Raw genomic sequence first — 9,943 nt, 5'->3', positions numbered from 1 at the left:
TATATGATTATATGTGTAGTGGGTGGGGCCTGATGACCGACATAACTATATTCCGAGTGGAGCTCGATGTCGGGCGAGGTCCGATGTCGGGTGGGACCCGATGTTGGGCGAGGCTCGATAAAGGGAGGGGGCCCAATATGTGATTATTATGTATGGAATGTGGTACTTTGGGGAACTCACTAAGCTTTGTGCTTATGATTTTATAGTTTTGGTTTCAGCTACTTCCGGCTCGGAAGGGAATGACCTGGCTTGATCGCAGCGCAACCACCCATGTTTTCGCATTATGATGGTTCTGAGATTGTACTCTAATAATTGTTACCTTATAAATTACTTTTGAATATTTTGAAAAAGGATGTTGAATGTTGAGTTAAAGATAATTAATACTTTGGTTGAATTAAAAATGAAATTTCTACCTCATAAATTCGAGATGTTATGTGTGTGTGTGTTATATATATATATATATATATATATATATATATATATATATATATATATATATATATATATATATATAGATCCGGTAAGAATTTTTTTTTAGTAGGAAGGTAAGAAGTTTTTTTTCTACATATTTTTTTGACGAACAAAAAAATGAATCACTAGATGATTCATTTGTAAGATGATTCACAAGAAAAAATTCTCAAAAAAACATCTATATGATTCATTTTTAAGTAAATTAAGAAAAAATTTACTTTTATGACAATTTTAGTGAATAACAACAAAATCATTATATAAATGAATCATCAAGATGTTTTTTTTGAGAATTTTTTCTTGTGAATCATCTTACAATGAATCATTTAATGATTCATTTTGTTTGTTCGCGAAAAAAATATGTAGAAAAAAAACCTCTTACCTTCCTACCAAAAATTTTCTTCTTATTTGATCTTGACTCTCTCTCTCTCTCTCTCTCTCTCTATATATATATATATATATATATATATATATATATATATATATATATATATATATATATATATATATATATATATATATATAGGTTCAGGTTCATTTGAAACCATTCTAATTTTGTGAGATCGTGAGACCAAATCTAAAAATAATTTTAAAATGCAAAATAAATGGAAAAATCCAAAAATTCTTTTTTTAAATATTATTTTCGGAACTTGAATTAACTAAAAAAAATAAATAATAAATAAATAAAATCCCATTTTTTTTTAAAATACGTGAAATATTCTAAATAGAATATTACACTGACATATTCTAAAAAATAATTTTAAAATGCAAAATAAATGGAAAAATCTAAAAATTCTTTTTTTAAATATTATTTTCGGAACTTGAATTAACTAAAAAAAATAAAAACAAATCCTATTTTTTTTGAAAAATACTTGAAATATTCTAAATAGAATATTACATTGTACATATTCTAAAAATAATTTTAAAATGCAATATAAATGGAAAAATCAAAAAATTCTTTTTTTAAATATTATTTTCGGAATTTGAATGAACTAAAAAAAATTAAAAAAATAAAAATAAAATAAAAAAATGCGTCTCACGGTCTCACAAAATTATGCCGTCTCACATGAACGTATTCATATATATATATATATATATATATATATATATATATATATATATATATATATATATATATATATATACACGCACACGTATGTGAGTGCATACATGCAAATGCTTTAAATATTTTACTATAGACAAATATATGTACGTTGTGCAAATTAAAATAATATAGTTAAAATTTAACAAATGTGTTATTGAAAATATTTTTACCGTAGACAAATTTATGTATGTTCCCTTTATTTTATTTGTCTAAAGCTATTTTGAAATAAGGTTTCGTTTTTGATATTTTTTATGAATGTTGTCCGTTTGCATCTTATTGTACAATGATAATTAAATTAACGAAATTTTGACTAGTTAGTTTGTTGAATAATAATAATAATAATAATAATAATTAAAAAAGGTATAGTTTTGGATATTTTTTTAGTTTTCATGATGGAAGCCTAAGGTGTTTGTTTTGGAAGTGGTTAAATATCTTTTGTCTTTTTCTATATTTGCGGAAGAAGATATGCACTTGAGAAACATCTACCCAAAAAGGAAAAGTGCTCAAAAAATATTTTTGTAATAAAACAAACAAGGCCTAAGAGTCCAGAGGTGAAATTTTTCATAACATGTCCATGTTTAAACTTTTGCACATCTAAATTTTTCATAACATGTCCATGTTTAAACTTTTGTGGAAGAAAACGTGCACTTGCTGTGGACAACTTAAATGGTAGGGTTTACAAATACTATTCTATGAATAAAATCATATGAACAAAATTAAGTTTTTAATATAGAGGAAAACGAACAAAAAAGTTTTCCATGATTTTATCAAATCATACATGTTAGTTGTATAAAGTTGAAACAAAAAATTAATATATTTATGTATGAATTTTGACACGGAACTCGTTAGTGTAATTACGTGCTAAATGTGATATTAAATTAGTGACATCTTAACTCCTTATTTATACATGTTATATTTTTATCACTTACTTCAAGTCATCGATAGACGATTAAGAAATTCCTATATGAAGTTTGTTAAGACTTGTGTTGTTTTAGTTATTTACTTGTTAATTTGTACAACTGTAATGGTTTGTGGTAGAAAGATCGTTGGAGGGGAGAAGAAATCTTGCAGAAATGTAAATATACGTGCTGCACTTAAAAACGCGAGAACAAATTACATTGGAGCTAAACTTGGTGTCAAACTTGTTGCTACTATAATCAATAATTTAGGAGGAAAAGTTGAAGGCCTGGGCAAAGGACAGACAAGAGGAAAGCATTTAGGTATGTTTGTAGCTAATAATAAAGAAAGGGCCGATAACATGTCCAAAAATATGGGAGTGGCTATTAATAGCGGTGATGGTGGCAACACACCTTGAGGCTGGCAACACACCTTGAGGCATGATTTCGTGCTTTAGGAGATAAAAATGGTGCTGGAAAATAATGATAGTTTGAATATGCAAACATTTTATCTCTTTATGTATATTTATATGTCTTAAAAATCAATAAAATCTTGAATGCTTCGATATTTTAATTAATTTTCGTGTGTGTGTATATATATATATATATATATATATATATATATATATATATATATATATATATATATATATATATATATATATATATATATATATATATATATATATATGGGAAAAGTGAATATACCCTTAAGGGTATACAAGCTTAGGTACCCAAACCCACCATAATACATCATTTTGTTTGGTATATTCATTATAATGTTTTTTAACGTCAATTCTTAACTTGATTTACAATTAAGATTTTCGAAATTTCACTATTATCTTTCTCCTACATCACATCTTTTTACCAAACACCTACTATGCTATATATATTATAGTTGAAAATGAAAAATATGTAAGAGTAAGATAAATGTGAAATTTATACAAATCTTAGAAGTAATAATGTTATAAGTTGAATTATAAGAATATTGGACAATTATAATGTATATATATGATACAAAATAACGTATTATAATAAATTTGGATACCTAAGCTTATATACCCTTAAGGGTATATTCACTTTTCCATATATATATATATATATATATATATATATATATATATATATATATATATATATATATATATATAAGAAAATGATCAAATGAGAACACTTAAAAGGTTGATAACGTGATAACAGTTGACCAATCAATATATAAGGGTATATTTGTAATTGTATATTTTAATTAAATTAAAATAAAATAAAATTCAATCAAATCCCTTAAATTTAGGATCAATTACCAAAAAACAAATAAATATTCAATTTTTATTTTTCTTATTAATAGAATATAAAAAATTACCAAAATTTATTTTAAAACTGAAAAAAAAATTCTTAAAAAAATCAATTTTTTCTCGTATTTCACATTTTTTTTTTCAAAAAATAAATAGAAATTCAATCCCAAATCAATACACTTGTATTCAAAAATGAAAATTTTATTCAAAAATCCTAATACGACTCCAATCACAAATGAATAAATATCAATTTACAAATAATCTAATGCCTTTATCATCAATAAAAATAAAATTAGTGTAAAAATTATCATTTCTTAAAAAAGTGAATACCCCTAATTATAAATAGATACACTTATTCACACATGAATACAATGTTATTCAGAAATAAATACAGTCATTCACATATGAATACATTGTTATTCACAAATAAATATGTTGCTATTCACAAATAAATAGGAACAGGAAATAAGTATACACTTAATAGTTACTAGTACGAATAGTCATTCCCATTCCAACATAGCATCCATTACCCCTAAGGCTACAAGCATCACATATCATGTCAATCCATCATTGACTAATCAGCACTAGCATGCAAGTCTACCAGCTCATACAACATACATATAAAGGCATCTCTCTTAGCCCTAACTATCATGCGATTCACATATTCATAAATCAAGCCATAACAGATAACATATATGCATATTATGGAGAAAACTTACTTGAGCTTGGTCGATTGCATGCACCACACCCTTTCTTGTCTTAGAAAACTCTTTCCTAGAAAACATTTTTCTTTTGAAAACTGTACAGATCCTCAGTTTGAGTTTAGACACACCCAAAAATATGTCTGAATTCGGCAAACCAAGACTCTGATACCAACTTGTAACGACCCAAAAATCAAGGGTAAAAATTTCATTTATATTATAGTTAAAACACAGATATCATTTAATTCAACATTCCAAATCATTGCTAATTAAAAACATTTATTAGAGTTCATCCCAAAATCACATATTACGGAAAAGACAGGTGTGTGCGTTGCGATCAAGTCGGGCCCTTCCTTTCCAAGCCGATGATACCTAAAACCATAAACAAAACTGTAAGAACGAAGCTTAGTGAATTCCCCAGAGCATACCCCACATAATCCACATAATCACATAAACCATATCAATCACATAAGTCATGCATATAAACATATAAGGATGTCGTGGACTCCCTCCATGGTCTTACTCCAGGATGTCATGGGCTCCCCATAGGGTCTTATACCTATGTGTCATGGGCTCCCCCATGGTCTTACTTGGAATTCCATGGGCTCCCCCACATGGTCTAATATCTAAGTGTCATGGGCTCCCCTATGGTCTTTACCTGGAATGTGATGGGCTCCCCCACATGGTCTTATATCCAAGTGCCACGGGCTCCCGCAGGGTCTTTCATGCAAGTATCATAAAGACAACTAGCATATCACATATCACATAAACAACTAGCATACACACATCACATAATCAACTAGCATACTACAAATCACATAATGGGCCGGAATTGGTGCCTTCGACCCATTGGTATGGTGAGGAGACTTACCTCACACTACCGAAGTCCCGCGGATAAAACTCTAGCTGCTGGCAGACAAATCCCCAGATTGTCAATATCTAAACAACACCCAATTAACCATTTGGGTTTCAATGCATAACCATAAATTCACACTTGGGGTAAAAGGACCATTTTACCCCTAACCTATCTTGGTTAAAAACGAAGGCCCAAAAGCCAAATAATCAACCAAGGCCCAACATATGATATAATTTTCCAAATTCGGCCCAAACCTCTACATGGTCTTACCTTAAGTCCTAACCATTCATTATAGTCCAAACACTTGGCATTTCGATGGTCCAATATCTCATAATCATCAAAGCCCAATTATGGCCCACTTATGGCCCAATTTGGAAATTTGGGCCCAATCCTTATCCTAAAGCCCAATAATTTCCTTAGTCCATAAACCTGTTCCCAATTGGCCCACGAAAGCCCACAGTAGCTTAGTCCAAGAAATAGCCCAACCTGAGGCCTGCAAACGCGAAGTCCAATCTGACTGAGTACGTAGGGCGTACTCAGTTAGACATTGTGCGTACTCACTTAATGGCTTGTACGATGCACGTACTAGCTTATACGCCCAGCGTACTTCCCTCTTAATCTCACTTTTTCCATTAAGCACTTAATGCTTAAACCATTAGTCCAAACCACAGATTTGAGTCCTAAATAACGTCTAAACCCATAAAGTTACTGACTTGGTGACTTTGCATGCCCTAAAAAGACCAAATAGCATTCTACTTTCATGGAAATGACTCAAAATCCAACATAGATGGTCTTAAACTCTAAAGGTGCCAACTTTATAGACCTTGAACCTCAGAAACACTAAAAGGGGCAACACAAAGCTCCTGGAATGAAATCAAGACAACTAGATCTTATACTTGGGACCAAAATGAACCAAAACCCATAAATGGTAGATCTAAGACATCAATGATCAAGTTCAAAGCTTTATACCTTCATCAAGCTGAAAATGAGTCACAAAATCCAGATCCATAAGCTTCTCCTTGATCCCCATCTTTTCATCAAACTCTACCTTCTTGGAAATGGACCAAACACTCAAAAAATAGACTCCACTATCTCAAAATGCCACCATGAGTGATTAAGGATGATTTCTGGGGTTTTAGAGGGTGGGGGCTGACTTAGAATGAAGAAGGAGGCTTAACATTATGCTTGTATAAGGTACAACCCTGAATTAGGGTTTTCAATCTGACCCTAGTACGCCTCGCATACGAGGTCGCGCACCCAAATCCAACCTCGCATATACGCTACACGGTCCTCCTAACTACACATCGCGTAGTTCCTTCTCTTCGGTACGCCTTGTGTACCACCTTGGTACGCCCCGCGTACTTGGACTTTTCCTAAAACCCTAATTCTTCCGAAGGCTATAACTCACTCGATAGAACTCCGATTCCAACCATTCATATATCCATAGAAAGGTATCGAGACACTCAACACTATTATCTATTCCTTCCTGCCGTAAAATATCCTGAACTAAAATCCACTTTCCATAAAAGTTCGAGCTGATAAATTACCGAAATACCCTTTGGTCCAAAAGCTCCAACTGAATACCTGAGCAATCAAGATACATTCTCTAACTCCAAATAGGTCCAAAACTTGAACCCTCAAGGTTCCAAAGCCTGATAATACCCAGCCCTCCGATCACCAATTCAAACTGGGAACAATTCGAAACAGGGTGTTACATTGCATTTGGGGTCATTATCAGCTGTTGGATTTATTTTTGAATCATCCTAGTTTTGGTAGCATTAGTAACCTATAGTGCGTCCTCGTAGTTCAGACTCTAGGGTTTTAGGAGCCTAGGTTGATGGTTGTGAGGAGGGCTTCCTTCTCGAAAGTTTCTAATGCTTTCAACGTGTCTAGAGTCATTTCATTATCAATTAACGAATAGATAAGGAATGTTTTTCTTGCATAATTTATTCTGAATCGTGATCTTTGATCTTTTCCATTGCCTATTCGGGACGATGAAAGATAAACACATGCCAATGCAAAAATTAAATGGTCGTGTGTAGGTGATTCATGTGGAAATTCATCTTTTGTTGTTGGTTTAGAACCATTGCTTATTCCCATGTTTGCAAATATTATACTTGGGACAAGTAATTGAGAGTCTTCATCAAAGATTGGATAACTAGAATACATTTTAATAAATAATCCCCGCTCTGTTTTAGCAAACCTTGTTTTGTAGCTTCGGATTATGGATTGAACGGGTGATGGAAATTCACTAATGTAATGTAAATTAGTTCCTTCTAAGTATATAATATCTATAAACCCATGTAAAAAGTAGTCCCATAAAGTCATGGGATCGGTTAGATCTACTAGAAATACTACTTTTGGGCCTAGACGCCTGGCTACTGGGTAAAAGCGCATCAAAGAATGGACTTCGGTGTATGATATTAGGATATCCTATAGTTTAGCAAACTTTTGGGATGTAGGTTTTTTATGGCTTCTTTTTCTTTGGTGGATAGAATTGCATCAAGAGATACTTTTGCATTTAGTTGATTTAACAATTTTGGGATGGGCGTTGGTTTTTGTGGGTTAAGGAGAAATGTTTTAGAGGAATATTGAACGTGATCCATAGTGACTGCTTTGTATGATTCCTTATAGGTTGTTTCTACTTCAGACTTTATTTTGTAACTTTTATGGATAACATTTTATCCGAGGATGTATGAGTTAGCTATTCCCCAGTCTTCGTATATGCCTTTGTTTGGACCGTTGAATATTACATATCACTTTTTTGCGTCTTTGTTTTCGGTTTGAATTTTTGGAAAGTCTTTTGGAATTGATGGAGTGGATGTTTTTTCTGTTGTCTTGTTGAATTTTTTCTTGTGGTTGACAGTTATCGGATTATATATCTTGTATGTCTTCTTTTAGGTGCTTTGTGGTTGAGCTACTGGTTGCTTCTTCCTTAGCTGTTGAGTATGATGATAATACTTGAAGTGTTTGTTGTACTTGGTCTTCTTCTTGTCTTACTGTTTTGAGCTGTCTGAGTAGAGACACCTTTTGTTTTTGCTTCTGTTTTAGTTGATGTTGAACTTGTTTCATGATGGCTTCCATTCTCTCGTTAATGTGTATGCTATGTGATTCTTTTTGCTTTTTATGTACCTGAGATAAGGATGAAACTAATGTAATTGTAATTGCTAATGAAACAATCTTCCTCGGCAATAATCTTCTTGTAATTTATATCACAAAATGTAATGCCCGTAGATCCGAGCTAGTCAATTTAGAGACGATAAGCGTTAAAAATGACTTTTTGATAGAAGATCATTTAGAATGAATAATCATAACCAAGTTTTAGTATATGTCACAAGGTTTCCATGCATATAAAGAATGCCGAAATCCGAGTTATAACGAAGATGTTATGACATGTCGAAGTTTCGCGACAGAACCGACACAACACAGCGCGACGTAAATAGTGAATTTACATGAGAGCAATATTTGGCCTTAGCGATCTAAATGAAAGTCGTAGAATACGTTAAACCGAGAGCGTGCATGAAAAGAACGCCCAAATCTGACTTCGTATAAGGAAGTTATGATTTTTCGAAGTTTCGGCTTAGCAATGTACAGCCCGAAGTTCGAATTTGAGATTAGGCGATATTTAGCCGAAATAATCTAAACGAGAATTGAAGATATCGTTGAAAGTAGCCCAACGGAGAAAAGACAGACGAAAATGAAGTTCAAATGAAGGAGTTATGAATTTCGAACGGAGTTTTCCTGTCCCGGCCTACTAAAAATACTATAATAAAAATAAAGTCAAAATTAGCTAACGGAGTCTAAACGAGAGTTGTAAAGAATAATCTCACCTACACGTGAATATAAAGAACGTCGAAAACGGAGCTCGTATGCGAAAGTTATGAATTTCTGAAGTTTGGGGCGTGAACCCCAAGGTTGTGTCAAAGCTCACGAGGTGAGCATTAAAGGCTCATGAGGTGAACAGATGATGGACATCTTCCAGGGCAAGTGGCCATGATGAACGCAATGACGTATCGAGCTCACAAGGTGAGCATATGTAGCTCACGAGGTGAGCATATGTAGCTCACGAGGTGAACCTAACATTTTTGCCCTACAAATAGAATTCAAGGGGCAGTCGAGTTTGGTTGCTCATCTCTTACTCTCCCACTCCCGATACTCTCTCTAAGCCCTATTTTAACCCCCCGAAGCCCCGATATCATCCCGAGACCCGAAGCAAGTCCCGAAGCCCGAAGATCCCGAGAAGAAAAGAGTTTCTGAGCCGAAGCTCTGCTTGCGAGAAGCCGGTTTTTGTGAAGATCATCCAGATCTACCGAAGAATACTACTTTTACAAGCCATAGTGATGTCCGAGCATCATCTAATCATGTGAGTGTATAGTCCCTTTCATAAACATGATTTTAATACAAGTATTGTTTGAATGTATTAAGTATATGTTTGGTGTGAGTGTGTAGTTACTTTCTTCTAACACATAGATATGAAGTATTTGCTATGAAATACGTGTTATGTGTTTATATATTGTTTGTTTATTTGAGATGGATGTTGGATGAATGTTTTATACAGGTTTGTATATGACTTAAACTATATATGTAATTTATATCTACAAAAATGTTGGGTAGAACATGGGTAG

This window comes from Lactuca saligna, chromosome 5, assembly GCF_052625555.1.
Source record: "Lactuca saligna cultivar CGN05327 chromosome 5, ASM5262555v1, whole genome shotgun sequence".
Lineage (NCBI taxonomy): Eukaryota > Viridiplantae > Streptophyta > Magnoliopsida > Asterales > Asteraceae > Lactuca > Lactuca saligna.
This window is presented reverse-complemented; position numbering follows the sequence as displayed.